This window comes from Bos indicus x Bos taurus, chromosome 23 (assembly GCF_003369695.1).
Source record: "Bos indicus x Bos taurus breed Angus x Brahman F1 hybrid chromosome 23, Bos_hybrid_MaternalHap_v2.0, whole genome shotgun sequence".
NCBI classification, from domain to species: Eukaryota; Metazoa; Chordata; class Mammalia; order Artiodactyla; family Bovidae; genus Bos; species Bos indicus x Bos taurus.
Genome location: NC_040098.1, coordinates 32,456,515 through 32,476,354, shown reverse-complemented (window position 1 = coordinate 32,476,354; position 19,840 = coordinate 32,456,515). Strand labels below are relative to the sequence as shown.

At 40.6% G+C, this 19,840-nt stretch overlaps 7 non-coding genes across 7 annotated transcripts; 1 reads left to right on the top strand and 6 right to left on the bottom strand.

Moving 5' to 3' along the window:
* The first annotated feature begins 3,441 nt into the window (after positions 1-3,441).
* On the top strand, positions 3,442-3,514 carry TRNAM-CAU. Its single transcript has one exon. It is a non-coding gene; the product is annotated as a tRNA-Met (tRNA).
* A 1,222-nt stretch (positions 3,515-4,736) lies between these two features.
* TRNAA-AGC lies at positions 4,737-4,809 on the bottom strand. Its single transcript has one exon. It is a non-coding gene; the product is annotated as a tRNA-Ala (tRNA).
* A 447-nt stretch (positions 4,810-5,256) lies between these two features.
* On the bottom strand, positions 5,257-5,329 carry TRNAV-AAC. The gene has a single exon. It is a non-coding gene; the product is annotated as a tRNA-Val (tRNA).
* Positions 5,330-7,398: 2,069 nt separating this feature from the next.
* TRNAM-CAU lies at positions 7,399-7,471 on the bottom strand. Its single transcript has one exon. It is a non-coding gene; the product is annotated as a tRNA-Met (tRNA).
* A 1,681-nt stretch (positions 7,472-9,152) lies between these two features.
* TRNAA-AGC lies at positions 9,153-9,225 on the bottom strand. Its single transcript has one exon. It is a non-coding gene; the product is annotated as a tRNA-Ala (tRNA).
* Positions 9,226-12,114: 2,889 nt separating this feature from the next.
* On the bottom strand, positions 12,115-12,187 carry TRNAM-CAU. Its single transcript has one exon. It is a non-coding gene; the product is annotated as a tRNA-Met (tRNA).
* Positions 12,188-19,046: 6,859 nt separating this feature from the next.
* Positions 19,047-19,119, bottom strand: TRNAM-CAU. Its single transcript has one exon. It is a non-coding gene; the product is annotated as a tRNA-Met (tRNA).
* Positions 19,120-19,840: the final 721 nt, after the last annotated feature.

Genomic DNA, 19,840 nt, shown 5'->3' with positions numbered 1-19,840 from the left:
TCCTCATCTCAAGTTTGTAACTTTGATCACATCCACACAGTCCTTTTTGCCATCAAGGTAATAAACTCACAGGTTCTCCTTGTACTGATTGCTGATGTCAGGGGAGGACTCTGACTGCTTGGAGGGAAACAAAGATCATCATTACTGCCAATCACCAGAAATAGAAGTCCAGTCTGCTCACTGCACCTTGGTATCAGAGTCACCAAGGAAAACACAACAACACAATCAAGCACAGGATAGAACAAAACTTTACTTCCATAGCGAAGAGACAGAGCAAAGTCAGCTTTAGTATGTCTGTCAGCTCCCCATGTCTAGCAGGTCCCCACAGCAGCTATGCACACCCCTCCCATGCCACAGTAGGTCCCCACAGCAGCTATGCACACCCCTCTCATGCCACAGTAGGACCACAACCCCTTCCCTGTGGAGTCTGAAATGCTGGAAGCTGTGAGCAGGCCTGAGGGTCACTGATGAACACGTAAGCTTAACAAAAGAATACACATTAACTATGAAACAGGGAAATAGATTCCCACATAGGGTTATAACCTGACATAGGCTATGTGGGCTCTTTATCTCAGGACAGGATGTGTTTCAGGCAGAAGGCCCGTTTTTATCTGACCAAGTAGGGACTAAAAGACTGTACAGGAGACTGCCTTTCTCATCAACACCCGCCCCCCACCCCATTCTACTGAAACAATAGATAAAGCATGTCCAATCTGGTAGGACCCTTGTGGCTGTTGTTTAGACACGAAATATTGTCCAACTCTTTTGTGACCCCATGGACTATAGCCCACCAGGCTCCTATGTCCATAGGATTTCCCAGGCAAGAATACTTCAATGAGTAGCCATTTCCTTATACAGAAGATCTTCTCGAAACAGAGATTGAATCTGCATCTCCTGCACTGGCAGGCAGGTTCTTTGCCTGATCCACTAGGGAAGCCAGGTAGGAACCTAGTCTACCTCAAGTTTGGAAGGTAGTCTATCTCATAAGTTGGGTCCAGTGGGTTCCCTGAACAATCTGGCAGTTCACTGGCAGAGACTTTCTGTCGTTTTGAGAGAGCACATTACCAGGATCACCAAGAGAAATAGACCCAGGATTATGGCCAGTCCTCCCTGGAGCCTATTCCTCAACTATGAACCCCAACTGTCAGGGCTGAGGCAGCTAATAAGGCCAAAGAATGACATGGCATTTGGGTATGACATCTAAAGCTCAAGCCAAAACAGCAAAAGTAAACCATACAGAATTCGAACCTGCCACTTCACACAACCATAAGAATATTCCATGAGATAGATGTCTCTATTTGGAGAAAAAAGAGTTAGAGCAAGGTTGAAGATAAGGTTCATTCCCTACGTGAGGCCACTGCTTCAAGATTGGGAAAGCTCTGTTTTATCTAGTACATAGAGAAAACACAGAGGAATAAAATGAGGAAATGGGGAATGTGTTCTAAAGGAGAAAACAAGATAAAACCTCTGGGGGTGGAGGGTTGTAATAGTAAAATGGAGATAAGTAATTTACTTGATAAAGAGTTTAAAGCAATGGGTCGTAAAAATGGTCACCAAACTTGGGAGAATGGATGAGCACAATGAAAACCTCAACAAAGAGAAAATATACGAAAGTACCAAACGGAAGTCACAGAGCTGAAGAAAACAAATTTGAAGTGAAAAATGCACTAGAGGCTTCCGTAACGGTTTCTTTTCCCGGAGCGGATAGTCTCTTGCTCCCTCTTGTGTTTATCGATGGTATTGCAGGTTCTGTGGTGCGGCCTCAAGCTGTCAAACTCTCCTTTGTTCTCAGGAGCCCCCAGGCATCCAAAGTATGAGAGTTTGGTACGAGCGCTTCCAGTCAAGTGAGAAAGAAACCAGTCCCTTGGGCAGACTCCCCCCAACCCTTGAAAACCCAGAATGTTTGGCATATGTTCCATTCTTCCCTTTCTGTCCGAAGACAGAAGCAATAAATTGGTCATTTTCTCCTGATCTCTCTGAGTTGTGTCAACTTGGAGGAAAATCTGTAGTGGGTGGAATGCCATAGTTTTATTTATCCATTTCAATGCAGCTGTTTCTGGCTCTGCATTACTTGGGGGTACTGCAACTTCCTAACTGGTTTCTGGAGAGCTCATAAAAGCTTTTTGGACCATATACTCATGTTAAATTGGTGTCTCTGTCAGGGAACAAGGTCTGTGGCTTTCTATTTTGCCATCTTGCTGATGGTCATCCCTTCTCAGCAGTATAATTTAAAGTTCTAGAATTTATACATATTCATTTTAGGAGGCTGCCCCTGATGGTAATAAAATATGGCGAGGTTTTGTTACTATCTTCTATATGGATTTAATTTTAAGCAATAAATTAATGCTGTATTTAATATTCAAACATTTCCAACACTTGGCTATGCCTCCATCAATTTCTTTCTACTGATTATCATGGATGGTCATCTGACTGAACACTGGCTTGTTTAGTGACAATTGTGATAATTTCTATCTACAGGAGAGGATGTTGGGTAGGGGACCATGATTTAAAAAATGAATGCATAGATACATGAGAATTTTTCACCTATAAATTCAAGATTTATAGAAAAGATTCAGGAAATCCAATTCACCAAAAGCTGGGACTATAAAAAGAAATCCATAGCCAGTTACATCACAGTGAAACTGTAAAAGAAGAGGAGAAAAAGGAGAGGAAGAAGAGGGGCAAGAGTACCAAAATGACACTAGAGACTAACAACAATTCTCAAAAAATAGAAGAGAGATTGCCTGCAAAGGTAACACTGTTAGCTAGAAAATAGCTCAAGGTAATTTTCAAATTGAAGAAATAAAATAACTCTTCAACTAAAATTACACTTAGTGACTCTATTTTTGAAGAATGATAGTGATATAAAGATAGCATGAGACAAAAGAAAATTTGAGAGTTTATCCCACAGAGACCCTCAATAAAGGAAATCTCAAGAATATACTATAAAAGGAAGGAAATTTTCATAGATATATTCCTTAGTAAATATTTTCAAAGACGCTGCTCTAGACTTTTTGGACAAATTAGTAGATAAAAAAGACGAAGAATTTGCATTCTATTAGACTTACAGTGCAAATCATGGTGAGAAAATGTATAGACAAAAACATGGGTAAATCCAAACACACATTAACTTTTTGAAAAATACCCCCAAATCGTACTTTGGAAAATATGGTAGAACTAAAATATTGGGCAAAAAAAATTACATACATGTTTCAAGGTATGAAAATTTTCTATACATTCACCCAACTACTATTCGGTGAGAGTATCATTTCAGAGAGAAGACTCTGGATGGTGAAAATGTGACTGTTCACTCTGAGGGACCGATGATCCAGATGAACAGAAACCAAGAACAGCCAAGAGGGCAAGCAACAAGAAAAGCCAAGAGGGCAAGCACTGGCTTAGATAATTTCTTTAGAGCCTAGCCAACAACTTGATTTCAGAGCCTTCTTAGCGCAGTGGGCAGCGCGTCAGTCTCATAATCTGAAGGTCCTGAGTTCGAGCCTCAGAGAGGGCACGGTTTTTTTTCTTTTGTTTGCTTTTCCTTAGGCGCGTTCATTTTCCTTGAGTTTTGTTTTTGCATTCATTTACCTCTGGCATGCAGTTTGCTCTGCTGTGAAGTATCAAGACGTGAGATTGTGTCAGAGTTTTCTCACGATAACCGTTCCGGGTTCCCATTTAGACGAGCATTCCAGCAATGTTTCTCCGGAAGTTCTAGAGATGCTCCGCCTTGACAGCAGTGACACTTGAGTCTTCATATTAGTCCCGAAAAACCAAGGAGGGCATAAAACTTCTAGTGCTGAAATAACCACGAGCTCAAAATAGACTGTCGCGGCGAATTGTACTTCACTAACTTCACTGATTGGTGCCTGCAGGGTCTATGCCCGCATTCTCCTCCTGCGCATCTCCTTGAGCTCTTGACTACAACTCAATACAGACATAGAAAACATTGACTTTGGGGGGGGGGGGGGGCGGGTGGGCAGGGAGAGTCTTTACTTTTTTTTTTTTTTTATGAGCCCGAAGAAGACAGAGAAATATTGGACATTGAAATATTGGACGTGTGATAAATCGGATCTTTCTGATTTTTCCCCCCTTGTATGGTTTCACACATGTCAGAGCTGGAGATGTCTTAACTGACAAGCCAACTTTGTAGCCAGTGGAGGAAAACAGTGGAAGGGAGATGAGGGGTCTCGAGCAGGCCAAGATGCTCAAAGAGGAAGAAAATCTATGCGAGGATGAGCTGGTCATTTTCCATCTAAGCAATTCGATTATTGGTTGTTATTCAGGATCAGAGCCACTTATTCACAGCTCGCGGGTGCATCCAGAAGCTAACTAATAACTTCACGTATTTGCTTCCCATAGGGTCTTTCCCCATATTTTTTGGTTACTTGGGGCACTCGGTTTCTGCCCCTGACAAGAAAGTTGGGGCTTTATTGACCCTGCCCTGCCCTGCGCTTCTCAGGATTGGGCCGCCTTGCGGCCAAGTGCATGAAGAAACGGAGGGGGAAAAAAGAGCAACTGGGCATATCCCTTGAGATGACTCAGCTATTCTGTAGCATAACACGTCATACGTTGGTAGTAGATGTACTAACCAGTAGAGCCCTCGCTATCCTGTCTTGTCCTTTCCCTAAGAGTCTAAAGTATCTAATTTCTTTATAGAGATTGGAAGATCAGAGCGCCTCAGTTGAGAGTAAAATTGGAGGATGTGGGCATCGATCCCACTGCCTCTCGCGTAAAACTGGAGGATATGGGCATCGATCCCACTACCTCTCGCATGCTAAGCGAGCGCTCTACCATTTGAGCTAATCCCCCACCGTTAGGTCTTATGTTTCGCTTCTCCCCCCACCCTGCAGTTTATCAACATACCCTCTCCATTTTTCCTTCTTTTGGGTGGTCCAAACTTCAGGAAATGTCAAGCCCATTAATGGGAATCAGAATTTGGGCTAAGGATACATTGTCTCAGAGATGCCCCGAGGGAAGAGCGCAATTGGTACCTACTTCTCTGCCAGGAAAGGAGAAAGTAGCCATAGGAAAAGTTTGGCACTCCAAAGGTTCCCGATTCTGATTTTCTGGGACAGAAGAGAACACGTCCCAGTTGGAAGGAGTCATCCAGAACAGACGAGACTATCTCAGGATGATTATCTGTTTCTTAAAAAGAGGACCCAAACAACAAAAAGAAGTGGGTTGATAACTCGTTCCTTTCAGGGGAGGCAGTGAACTGATTTTCCCCCGGATGACTGAAGGTAAAAGAGTAGCCATTGTTTCCGCTCGGTTTCGAACCGAGGACCTCTCGCGTGTTAGGCGAGCGTGATGACCACTACACTACGGAAACTCACACCGTATCCTGTTTTTGAGATACTCAATTCTTGCTGAGGTGGCTCATGAATGGTTTCACATCTGCATCACATAAGAGAATAGCCAAACCAAACCAAACAAACAAAAAAGCCTGTTACAAATAAGAACTATCAAAAATAAGTAGTGAGATCCTATGAAACAGAGTAAAAAAAAATACAGACATTGAGGTGTGAGGATAAAGAATCAACAGCATGGAAGGAACAGTCAGGATGGTAGGAATTCCTGTGTTCAGAAATATACCTGTGTAGTAGGAGTGGAGTGAGAGAGTGTGTGAGTGCATGTGTGTGCGTGTGTAAAATAGACATGGAGAGAAACAGTGATTGAAAAAGTCTGGACACATGAAGATACATTGGGAAAAAAATTGGGGAGACTTAAAAACCCTTGAAAAACATGCAGGCACATGGCTTTAAAATAAAAATATTTTATGAAACTTTTTTATTTTGAATGCCAAATAGGTAGGAAATGGAGAAAATAGAATTAGAGAGAAAGAAAAAGAAGTTGTAACATCTTAAAGGATTGAGGTTTATTTTTTAAGCTCTGAGATTAATAATAGCATGAGTCTTTCCGTACCTGCGGCCCGGTACACTAGCTGGCTTGGAATACATCCTCCATAAACACAGAATGGACAAAGGCATAGGTGCATGAGAAGAAAGAAAGATTCTGGAGAGCTGTGCGGGAAAGAGCTATGGCATTTAAGCACATATCAAGATACTGGATGTAGAGATTTGAAGGAGAAGAAAGAGTCAAAGGCATGTAGAATACTTGAATCTGGGTGGTAAACACAAGTGATTGTGAATTAATATCTGATGCATGGAAGATTAAATCCTCTCATTTATAATAATAGTGAATTAATGAATGAATTGGTCTGGAGGAAAAGACTAAGTGCAGGGTTAAAGGAAAAGGCTACATTTTAATACAGGGAAAAAAAAAAAATCAGCTTTGTGCTTCTGGTTTTGCTCCGTAGAGCCATGCGAACTGAAAAAAAAGATGGTTCAACTATTCTAAGCTTCAATTTTCTCTGTAAAATGGGAATAATGATATTTGGATGAACTGCAAAGTTAAATCAAACAACTTGCATAAGATTAATAAACATGTAGTATCATTTTTAGCACCCAGTGCTGAAAAAAGGATTTTTTCCATTCCTTTTAATTCTTTTGTATTCGGTATTTCAAGTCCCCAGTGGTGGTCATCCATCTTTCAAAGGGTCAGAGAGGCATAAAATAGAAAGAGGTAACTAGCATGGTGCTTTCTGCAGCCTGAAGGTGCCTCCCTTCCTTGAACCCTTAAGGGGAAGCAACAGCAAGGTCAAATCTGCAGGAAGGAAGCTCTGGACAACATAACCTTCAGAAATCCATCTCTGAGTATCATTTTGGTAACGTATATAAGGAGTAAAACAGAGTATCATTTCTCTTTCACATTTTAAAGGGAAATCAACTGGGCAAAATTGGAATCCCACAATCACATATGTCCCCATATTGTCTCTGGTCCCCAAAGAATAAAGTGGTTTCAAGATATTTGATTATCCTGAAAAGGCTACTACACTGTCTACCCTGTCAGCATGCCAGAAGTGACCTCTGTCTCCGCTTTCTCCCTCCAGCCTCCAAGCTCACAGAATGTCAGAGATAAAGTGTAAGAACCCTCAAAAACCACATTAGTCAAATCTTCAAGCTCTCTGCATCCTGGCACTCTAAAAGAAGCAAAAGATGGAGGGATGTAGCTCCACAAGGAAGGAAATTTGGAGATCTTATTCACTCTTGATTCACTGCACCCAGAATAGTTGTGTAAACAAGAATTATTTGTTTCATGATAAAAAGAATAAATGATTTTACATCTTCCATTCCTTAATTGCCATTGGGAGTGTCTGACTCTTTGGGACGCCATGGACTGCAGCACCCCAGGCTTCCCTGTCCTTCACTAACTCCCAGAGTTATTTTATGTTGATTTTTTGTTTGTTCCTTTCGGTTTGGTTTTGGTGTAGCCTGTATACGTTTTCTTTTTAGCAGAGTAACATTAGGCTAGTTCGATTGTGGAGGAAAAAAACAAAGCTGCCCTCTCTGAGGCTCGAACTCAGGACCTTCAGATTATGAGACTGACGCGCTGCCTACTGCGCTAAGAAGGCAGACAAGGTGAAGCTTTCACATTCTAATTAAAATATGAAATAATATTTTTCAGGTACATCTATCAGTTTCCAGGTTTTAAAAAAATGTAGCCAATGCTCCTTGAAAACCATTCCATATAAGACAATGCTGCATCCGGCGGATTCTACGCTCTGAAATGATGGCGTCCACACCTTTACGGTATACATCCACCAGTTGGACACTCCGGCCAGCAAGACCAGGAACAATCCTGTCTTTTGCGGCTCTTTTCCTCTCTTGTGTTCCAATGATTGGCCTCTTCTCTCCCTCAGAGATCTCACTCTTGCTGCTTCTGCTGCTGCTAAGTCGCTTCCTTCAGTCGTGTCCGAGTCTGTGTGACCCCAGAGACGGCAGCCCACCAGGTTCCCCCGTCTCTGGAATTCTCCAGGCAGGAACACTGGAGCGGGTCTCACTCTTGCACTTTCCTTATATTCAAAAGAAATTTAGGAGATACCCAGTTAATATTAATTCACTGACTGAGTGAATGAATACGCCTCAAATTTATCTACACTCCATATGTCCTTGTCTCACTCTACATCTCCACTTGCATGAACACGACAGGAGATGTTCTCTCTACAAAAAACACAGACTGGAAAAAAACAAACAAAAAAAAAAACTACAGACAGAATTTAGCAAAAAAACCTCCCTGTTTTTCTTCAGCCTATTGGGCTATTAATTACACTAAGAGATTTATGAAGATTATTTCATATATTCCAATTGAATTTTCACAACTAGGTGTCATAATTTGCATTTTCGATATATGTTGGTAACTCAGAGAAGTAATGTGTCTGCTAAACCGTAAAGTCTGAATTGAGAAGCAGATTATCTAATTCCAAATTATGTTATTTTTTTCTGCTGCAGCTGATAATCTCACTGTACATTCTTCTCCACAATAGCTCATTCATACACACTCTAATTCCCAGTCTCCTCTCTGCTGGCCTTTCAGGCTTAGACTTCCAAGTCAAACTTTGGCTCATTCTCTTCCTTCAAAATCCACTTTCGCTGAATAATATTGGCAAATCTGAACATTACTTTGTGAAGCTCTCTTGAATTTATCACTTCCTTTCCATTCAGTCAGCTCATATTCATTGGGGAGCTGCTCTGTGCCTGGCACTGTAGTAGCTTCAGGTGATTCAGAAGGAATATGATCACCCAGACTTCTGTTAGAAGGATATATATGCACAAGGGACAATCCTCGTCCAGATTCACCACTTTGAGTCTTCCTGGCATTTACAGCCAAGTAATGACTAAAAATATGTGTTCATGATGTCCCTCTGCTTCACTCTGACCATTCTTGATTTTTTAGTTTTGATATGATCTTGCTTTTCTCTCAACTCTTTGGCTCTTCTTTCCACCTTTCTATATTGCGATTTTGCTCTGTCAGGTCAATTAGATCCATTGGTGAATGGTGTTCTTAACTACTAGATCTATCATTAATGAGAGAAGTTTTGACACCTATAATGGTAACTGTGGGCTTCTCTGTTTTTCCTTTCAAGTTTATCAGCTTCAGTTCATGAGTTTTGAAGCTCAGTGGTCAGGGACGTAGAGCCAGTCTTGTCCTTGCCCAGAGGAGAGTGCAATGTGTGTCTGCTTTTCTCATTTCTTTGTATAGGTTGCAAGATTTGTGGTTGTTAGCTGGAGCTCCTTAGTTGAAGGAGCCAAAACTGGAGAATGTGGGCATCGATCCCACTACCTCTCACATGCTAAGCGAGCGCTCTACCACTTGAGCTAATTCCCCACCTTCATACTTATGTTTTTTCCTCTACCTTTTCAGAGTACCATCCTCACTGTATTTACTCTTCTGAGCAGCCTGAACTTCAGGAAATTTCAAGGTCCTTAAAGTGAAACCAGGACTGGACTAAGGGCACATCTTCTCAAAGATGCCTAAGGCAATAGTGTGATTAGTATCTATTCCTCTGCTGAAGAAAGAAGGGGAAAGTCACCATGGGAAAAAGAAGAGACAGAGGGAACATTTTGGGGTTTCACTGTTGACTGAAAAGAAACCAGATATTAAGAACCCATGTAGAAAAAAATGGTTGTAAGAAGATACATGCAAAAGGAAATAGGCTTTTAATTTGTTCTAGCTTTCACTCAACTTTAAACTGTTATCATGGAGACAGGAATGGCCACCCATTTGGATATTCTGCCTGGTGAATCCCATGGACAGAGGAGCCTGATGGGCTACAGTCCATGGGGTCACAAAGAGTCGGACACGACTGAGTGACTAACACTAAACTGCTATCTGTTGTGACTTTTGTAACAGGAGTCCTAAACATCTGTGTTCCCTTACATCTTTTTTTGTTGTTCACTAATTGGAAAGTAGAAAATTCTGTCTGGGAAAATTTTAAGTCATATAAACTGCCATTCATCAATAAAATTTAAAACATCAAGTAAGGCATAAAGAAAGAGCAAAATAAATCGGCACATGTGGAGAGTAACATTTTGGAAGTTAATAAAATAATTTATTAAATTATTCACTTATATTTGATCTACCGATTCCCTATTACCTAATACTTCCATTTCAAGGCAGAAGCCATATTTATGCCTTAACTCCAGGCACTGAGGACACAATGATTTGAGCCTCAAGATCCTTATATTCTAGAGGAGAGACAGGAACTTTAAATGTAAATTCATAAGACAATTTCTAAAACACAGTGCTTGTGAGGAAAGTGGCATAAGTTGATGGACAGATTGAAATCACGATAAGAGGCATTAGCTAGGGAGGGGGTCTCAGTAGCAAAGTAACATTTGACTTAGGGACTGAGTGCCAAGAAGTAGGCATATTACTAAGTCTGATTCAACATGAGAAGTTATATTAGTCAGAATCTGAGAGGTGAAGAAAAGTCCTCTGTGTGCATTTGGGAAACCCAGACAGAGCCCAGTTACCAAATACCCATAGAAAAGTCAAAATGTAAGAAAATTTCCAGCTTATTTCAAGACTGTGGTGCCAAAGGCCTAACCAAATTGTGGACTTGCTGAAGGACCACCCTTTCACAGAGCCTCCAAGGGCATCATCCATAGGATTCTTTGTGTCTGAAGAAGCTTAAGATACAGTTAAAGGAGAGGGAAGTCTTTCAGTGAAAAGCAAAGTTCAAGGGCTGTTCATAGTTATGCATGGTAGAATCATGACCCTCTTTAACATTCCTTCCTATTTTTGGACTTCATCAGGATCTGATCACTAATGCTGTTAAATATATTTCCTGTATTACCTGCTGGAATCCCTCCTGCCTCATTTAAAGTATTTTAGCTGCATGTGCAAAGAGGAAAAATTCTATTTGAGATTCTATATGTGGAAGTCAAATATCACCAGATTGTTTCAATTCTTGGAGATATTTCTGAAGGTGTTAATTTAGACTGTCATTACAGGTACTGTGATGGTTGGGCTGGAATGGATGGGTAAGAAACTTCCATAAGGAAGAACTACCCAAAGATCCTACTCCTAATCTTGTTTATGAGTTTACTTTAAGAATTCCCCTGATTTCACATCTTTTTTATTTTGTTTTTGACAATTTGGATCTTTCTGGTTCTCTCTCAGACCCAGGCAAACTCAGTCCTCAGACCCCCAGTTGTGTTGTCCATCTTGTTTCTTTAATTGTCCCTCAACAGACTTCTCTCTTTCCCCAGGTCAATGCTATGCTATGCTAAGTCACTTCAGTCGTGTCCGACTCTGTGTGACCCCATAGACGGCAGCCACCAGGCTCCCCCGTCCCTGGGATTCTCCAGGCAAGAACACTGGAGTGGGTTGCCATTTCCTTCTCCAACGCATGAAAGTGAAAAGTGAAAGCTAAGTCGCTCAGTCATGTCCGACTCTTAGCGACCCCATGGACTGCAGCCTACCAGGCTCCTCCATCCATGGGATTTTCCAGGCAAAAGTACTGGAGTGGGGTGCCATCGCCTTCTCCGCCCCAGGTCAATAGGTCCCATAAATGTCAATTACAAAATAGCCTTCTTTTCACCAGATTCTCTCTGTTTACAAGGATTGGGGGTCCACTCTCCCACAAGCCAAAAGTCATGCATTTTGAGAAGGAAAGGCTAGCATACTCCAGTACAGATCATGCTCACTCCCTTCACAGCACGTTTTTTGTCCTTGTTGTAGTATGATGTCAAAGTGGGTGCATGTGTGCTCAGTCACTCAGTTGAGTCCAACTGTTTGCGACAGAGAATATTGGTCAAAGACCAAGTCTGTGCTCTCTTCTGGGTGAAATAAGAAAAGAACCAGAGATTTATAAATCTTCATTTTAAAAAGAAATCCAATATTTCCCGAAGTTGGGTTCAGGAAAGGTCTTCTGAGGACTCAGGTCTTGTGGAGAAGGAATGATAGAGCAAAACTGGTGGAAACAAGTATCTTTCCCACTAGCTTTGAGTGCAAAGAAGGCTTTGTAACATTGACCCTAATTCCCATGTCCTAACTCTCTTTTTGATCTGAAATCTTTCCGGTGAATCTGAACTTTTTCACCAATGATTTTACTGAAGTTACTGGGAATTGCAACAAACTTGAAATCTAATTTCAACCTTCTAAGCAAATATTCGGTCATTTTTCAAATGTTTTGCTGGTGCCCACCTAATTTTACTTGCTGTTGGGTTTTTCCTGCAACATAACTTTAGCCAGGCCAAAAAAAGTACTATCTGCCCTCTCTGAGGCTCGAACTCAGGACCTTCAGATTATGAGACTGACGCGCTGCCTACTGCGCTAAGAGGGCAGACGGTGTGAGTACTCTATATTGAAAGTAGAGAGGAAATAGTATTTTCCGACCACCCACACTTTTATCAGTTCCTAGTTTTTAATGAATACTTGAAAATCATTCCAATAAACCAATGACAAACCCAGTGGAGTCCACATTAGGAATGATGCAGTCCATGCCTTTCCCAGTATTCACCCCAAAATAAGATCATCTTGGCTGCATGGCTAGGGACAATTAATGTGCTGTCTTCTTAGTCTTGTATTCCAAAGATGTGCCTTTTCCTGCCCTCAGAAATCTCAGCTGATCTTACATTTTCCGTGATCTCCATGTTGAAAGAAACATAGGAGTTGCCTAGTTAATATTAGTTCACTGAGTGAATCAATAGTCCTCAAATCTGGACTTCTCTGTCTTACTCCACATCTCCATTCGTACCTACATGGCTGGAGACATTCTTCCTACAAAAACGGCAAAATGACAAAAAGCCACCTTGTTTTTTCAGCCTTACATACTAATTCATACCAAGAGATTTATGGAGATTATTTCATATAGTCCACTTGAATTTAGGTAATAAACCTGTGTATCATATTTTGTACTTCCCAGACAAAATGAAGGCTCAGAGAAGTTAAGTAATATTTCTGTTAAACAGCAAAGTATGAATTGAGAGAAATTATTAGATTTCAAATTGTGAGTTCTCTCTCTACTCCAGCTCACACCCACTAATTCCCAACTTCTGTGCTGGACTTTTGGGCTTAGACTTCCAAGTCCTTCAAAATCCATATCAAATGATCTGCCAAATACTAAACATTATTCTTGTGCAGCTTTTTTGAATCTATCACTTACTTTGCATTCATTCAGCGAATTATTGTTGTGGAGCTGCTCTGTGCTAGGCACTGTTGCAGGCTTAAGGGACTGAAAGGGAATCTGATTACCCCCAGGCCTCAGGAGTAGGAAGGATAAATATGGACAAGGAATGATCCACTTCCAGTTTCACCACTTTCAGTCTCCCTGGCATTTACAGCTAAATAACTCTTTCTAAAATACCACTTTTCTGCTTCACACTGACAATTTTTGGTTTCTTTGTTTTGATATAATTTTGCTTTTCTCTCAACTCTTTGATCCTTCTTTTTACTGACACTGAAATTTTACTTAATAAGGTCATTTAGATTCAGTGGTGGATAGTGTTTAGTCCCACACAAATTTTCCAATTTGTTATCTACTAGATCTATCAATTAAAGAGAGAGGATTGTTGACATCTTCAACAATAATTGAGGACTTTTCTATGTTTCTTTTCAGTTTCATTAGCTATTGCTTATGGTTTTTGAAGCTCTGTGGTCAGAGGCATACAAATTTAGGATAGTTATTTTATTAGTGAGTTGACATCTTATAATTGTATGGCTTTGGTGGCTCAGATGGTAGTGTCTGTCTGCAATGCAGGAGACACAGGTTCGATCCCTGAGTTGGGAAGATCCCCTGGAGAAGGAAATGGCAGCCCACTCCAGTATTCTTGCCTGGGAAATCCCAAGGAAGGCAGAGCCTGGTAGGCCATGGGTGGTAACCCATGGGGTCGCAAAGAGTCGGACCCAACTGAGCGACTTCACTTCTTCAAATTAATGCCTGGAATTTTTCTCTGCTTTGAAATCTACTTAGTCTTATAGTAATATATCTACTTTATTTTTTTTTATTAATGCTTGCATGAGGTCTGTTTTCCTATTCTTTGCTTTCAATCTCCTATGTAATTTTTAATCTTGAGTACAGCTTTTCATCTCACAACTAACTGTATTTGAAGTGGATTTCTTCTAATCAGCATATATATTTTTAATATATTGTGACAAACTGATTTTATCTGATATATCTGGATTGTTAGAATGCATTAAAAATAAATTGCTGACTATAATAACTCAAATAATATTATTATTAATAAGTTTGCTTTTAGATTTACTAAATAATTTATTAATAGCTTGTTTCCTTTGTTTCTTGTTTTTCTTTGCTCCTCTTCCTCCCTACCCTTACTTGACTTATTTAAACATTGTTAGTAGGTGATGTATTGATTACCATATACATCCTTAATATTTCACAGTATACTTAGAATCAATAAATTACCATTCAAGTTGTGTATAGACCTCACCACCATTTAGTCCCTTTACCACAACCCCTTCATATAGTACATATAGATACAATGAAAATTCCATCAGACAATGTAATGATTTTCACTTTCAAGCATCAAACATACTTTAAAGAATTAAAGAGGAATGTAAAAATCTATTATGCTTTCCCAGTTATTTCCTTCTCTTCTATGGTTCCAACAACAAATTGAAGTCATAAGGGAGTAACCACAGTTTAGGCATACAAAAATGGGGAGGACGGCCTTTGAGGATCTGGCCTTAGACCAGTCCCTATATCACTGTGCCAAACCCAGGGCCACCACCAGCCATAGTCGGAACAACATCCACCAGCTGCAAACTTGTAGTCTCAAGGTTTCCCCTTGTAACTAAGTAACCATTGCAGACCCTAACCAATTCTTGCTTAATAAGCTGTCTTTCTTCTTGTTAGCATCAATTACAATGCTAGACAAACAACTTACGTCACTGTGTGGCCTTGTAGTTTTTCCCTTTAATAAGCTTCCTTCATTTTGTAGTCCAATGGAACACAACTCCTGTGCTTCTTAAATCTGTTTCCCAGGCTGCAGTCCTAGTAAACCTCCAATATGGGCTATTTAATTTCAAACGAGTTTCTGTTTCTGAAATTTTGGTTAACTTTCTTCATTTATACTATCCTATTTATTTCCCTCTAGTATCATTTTTCTTGACTCACAGCATTACTCTTTTCTAGAACTTTCATTAGCAATGGAGTCACTCAGTTTACCTTCAAATGAGAAGGTAAACTTTATGTCTGTCTGAAGGGTATTTTTGCTATATTTAGCTATTAGATTGACAGGTCTTTTCTTTCAAAATAACATAAAAATCATGTTATTTAGTTATGGTTCTTACAGTTTCTGATGAGAAATTAACAATCATTCAGATTGCAGTTTCCCTTGCATTTTCTTCTGGTACTTTAGAGCATTCCCCCCCTTTCTAGTTTCAAGCAGTATAACTGTCATCTGTCTGCCTGTGGGTTTATTTCATTTTATCCTGCTTTAGGGTTGCTGAATGTTTTATTCTGGTTTATATCTTTTGCCAGATTTGGGTAATCAATCCCCCCTGCAATGTTTCCTTTCTTCCTCTATTGAGTTTCCAATGATGTGAATGTAAGAACTTTGCTATTTTCCTGTTTGTCCTTGAGGTTCTGTCCCTTTTTTAAAGTACACTTGCTTCTTTGTCATTTGGATTAAGTATTTACTATTGTTCTATCTACACATTCTTTTTTCAGGTCTGAAGTTGCAATTTGGATGTATATTTTTTTTGCCAGTGCTTCTTAAAAACTGGAGAATGTGGGTATCAACCCCACTACCTCTCTCATGCTAAGCAAGTGCTCTTCTACTTGAGCTAATTCCCCACCTTTATTGAGCTCTTTCCTCCAGTCTTTCAGAGTACCATCTCCATTATTCGCTTGAAACCAGGACTGCTAAGGGCACGTCTTCCCAAAGATGACTCGAAGCAAAAGTGAGATTGGTACCTATTCCTCCTCTAAGGAAAAGGGGTGAAAAGTAGCCATGGGAAACATTTGGTGCTCCAAATTTCACGTTTCAGACTTTCTGAGATAGAAGTGAAAATGTCCCAGTTGGGAGGATTCACCCAGAACAGCCAGCTAATACAACAGGACTACCTTAGGATGATTATCTTTCTTAAAAATGAGATGAAAATGACACACCAGCAGGGGTGTGATGATCACTGATTCCTTTTAAGGGAGAAGGTGAACTGATTTTCCCTGGATGGTGGAAGGCAAAAAACATAGCTGTTTCTGCTCGGTTTCCAGCCAAAGACCTCTCACGTGTTAGACAAGCGTGATGACCATTACACTAGGGAAACTCACGCTTTGTTCTATTTTAAGATGTTTTTCCATCGTTACTGAGGCAGGTCATGAGAAATTATATATCTACACCATATGATACAACAATAAAAAAGTACAAAATATTACAGATAAGAGCCATCAGAAATAAGACACAAGAGCATGTTACAGTGAAGGAAAAAATATGGGCATTGAGCTGTACAGGTGAAGAGTGATGATGATGCTGTTAAAAGATGATGGTGTTAAAGTGCTGCACTCAGTATGCCAGCAGATTTGGAAAACTCAGCAGTGGCCACAGGCTTGGAAAAAGTCAGTTTTCATTCTAATCCCAAAGAAAGGCAATGAATGTTCAAACTACCACAGACTGTATTCATTTCACATGCTAGCAAGGTCATACTCAAAATCCTCCAAGCTAACCATCAACAGTACCTGAACCAAGAACTTCCAGATGTACAAGCTGAATTTAGAAAAGGCAAAGGAACCAAAGATCAAATTACCAACATCCGTTGGATCATAGAAAAAGCAAGAGAATTTCAGAAAAACATTTACTTCCGCTTCATTGACTATGCCATTAACTGTGTGGATCACAACAAACTGTGGAAAATTCTTAGAGAGATGGGAATACCACCTTACCTACCTCCTGAGAAACCTGTATGCAGGTGAAGAAGCAATGGCTAGAACTGGACATGGGACAACAAACTGGTTCCAAATTGGGAAAGGAATACATCAAGGCTTTGTATTGTCACCTTGCTTATTTAACTTATATGCAGAGTACATCATGCAAAATGCCAGGCTGGATGAAGCTCGAGCTTGAGTCAAGATTGCTGGGAGAAATATCAGTAATCTTAGATATGCAGATGAAACCACCCTTACAGCAGAAAGTGAAGAGGAACTAAAGAGCTTCTTGATGAGGGTGAAAGAGGAGAGTGAAAAAGCTGGTTTAAAACTCAAGATTAAAAAAACGAAGATCACGGCATCTGGTTCCATCACTTCATGGAAAACTAGATGAAGAAACAATGGACACAGTGAGAGACTTTATTTTCTTGGGCTCCAAAATCACTGCAGATGGTGACTGCAGCCACGAAATTAAAAGACGCTTGCTCCATGGAAGAAAAACTATGGCAAACCTAGACAGAATATTAAAAAACAAAGACATTGCTTTACTGACAAAGGTCTGTCTAGTCAAAGGTATGGTTTTTCCAGTAGTCATGTATGGATGTGAGAGTTGGACTATAAAGAAAGCTGAGTGCCAAAAAATTGATGCTTTTGAACTGTGGTTTTGGAGAAGACTCTTGAGAGTCCCTTGGGCTGCAAGGAGATCAAACTAGTCAATTCTAAAGGAAATCAGTCCTGAATATTCACTGGAAGGACTGATGCTGAAGCTGAAACTCTAATACTTTGGCCACCTGATGTGAAGTACTGACTCATTGGAAAAGACCCTGATGCTGGGAAAGATTGAAGGCAGGAGGAGAAGGGAACAATAGAGGATGAGATGGTTGGATGACATCACCAACTCAATAGACATGAGTTTGAGCAAGCTCCAGGAGATGGTGAAAGACAGGGAAGCCTGGGAGATGGTGAAGGACAGGGAAGCCTGGAGTGCCACTGTCTGTGAGGTCACAAAGAGTCAGACAAGGCTGAACTACCGGGGTCCAGCCCTGGTTGGATCCAGGGATTCCTCTGGGAGGATGGCATTGGCGATTAAGGATAGAGAAAGAGATAAGGAAAGAATTTTGCAGTTAAGAAAATAGAGGAGAGAAAAGAGGCTGATATTCCTTGGTTTACGCAGAAAGCCAATAAGGACCCAGCACGGGACTTGCTCTGTTCACGAAGGCCGAAGGCACCCTTTTGAATTGCGGAAGGTGCCCCACCTTAGGCACCTTCTCGAGTGGGTCTTAGAAGCCCAGGCAGGAAAGTGAACGCAGAGGGCCCCTGTGCTCCAGGGAATCAGCCTGAAAAGGAAAAGGAAAGAGAAAGAATGACATGGGGAGACCAAGCTTAATGAGCAAGGTCCGTAGCTTTATTTTCAAAAGGAGCTTTTATACCCTAAGTTGTACATAGAAGGTAATAGGGGGTGCAAAGTCATGCAAGGTCAGCAGTCCTTGACCCTTATTGAAACGAGGCTTTTTTTCTGCAAACTTATCAGATACAAAGGCTTTAGGTGATTTACATCATCTTCTGGTCAGGAGACCTGCTAACATTTTACTTCTGATAAAGGTTAGTCAACCAGAAAAACTTATTTTCTCCAGAGGTGATTTTTCTTAAAGTTCGGTGCCACTCCCTGAAAGCACTAGATAGAGTTGCATTCCTATAGGGCAAAGGTGCAGTGGGGGATAATCAAGGGAAGAATTTATTAGCTAAAGGGTCTAGGGTTATTATTAACATTAAGGCTTCTACTTATATTTCTATATACCAACTATATTAATCAATACACTCCCAGGGACACAGTGGGTAAGTCATATGGAAACTTGGCAGCAGGCATTAGCTCAACAAAGAATTCCTCTGTTAGTTCTATTTTAACAATTTCTAACTCCCCAAGAGGCTCTGCATTGTTAGAATATCTTAAGCTTCCCATGCCTCTCGTGGTTGGGAGGCTGTGAACAATCACATGCGTAGCTGCAAGAGTCTGGAAACCTGTCAGGCAGGTTAGACAGCTTTCTGAGGGATTTGAATTGGAACACACCTTATTATACCCTGGAGACTTATTAACTAAAGTTCTAAATTGATTTTCCTACAGAGAAAAGTGATTGGGGATAGCCCCCCGTGAATGTCAAAGGAGTTGGTGAAAGTCATAAAATAGTAAAACGGACAGATTCTGGTTTTGGGGTAGATGCTCAGGCAGGTCCAGAGGCGGTGGGTGGGGTGGGGTGGGGGGCGCCTCGAGCTCTGACTCGCCTTGCCCATCAGAGCTGAACAACAAATATAAAACACTTGCCCTCTCTGAGGCTTGAACTCAGGACCTTCAGATTATGAGACTGACGCGCTGCCTACTGCGCTAAGAGGGCAGATGATCCCAGCTTCTGTCATTGAAAGTAAAACATAAAATAGTACTTTCCAGTCATGTCTAGCAGTTTCCAACTTTTAAAGAATGTAACCATGCTACTTGTAAATCATTCCATTTAAGCCAGTGCTGCACTTGAAGGGTTCCACATCCAGGAATGGTGGAGTCCACACCTTTCCAACATATACCCAACAACTGGACCCTCTGGCCTGCAGTACCATTTGTACTGGTCCAGTAACAATTGTACTAGTTTTTTGCTGCTCTTTTTCCCTCTTGTGATCTAATGATCTGCCTGTTGTATCCTTCAGAGACCTCAGTCACTCTTACACTTTCCTTGATACCTTATATTTAAAAGAAACCTAAGAAGTACCCACTTAATACTATTAATAGTTCACTGACTGACTAAGTGAATTAACATTCCTCAAATTTGTCTGCACTCCATACTTCTTTATCTCACTCTATGTCTCCAGTTGCATCTACATGCCCAGAGATATTCTCCTTACAAAAAACACAAACTGAACTTCATTCAAAACCTTCTCATTTATTTCAGCCTTAAAATCATACTAAGGGATTTATGGAGATGATTTCATACATTCAAATTGAATTTCAGCAACAGAAGTATGCATCATAATTTACATTTTTCAGATATAATGGAGACTCAGAAAAGTTAAGGTCCCCGAGCTGCTAAGTAGCAAAGCATGAATTGAGAAACAGATTTTAAATTC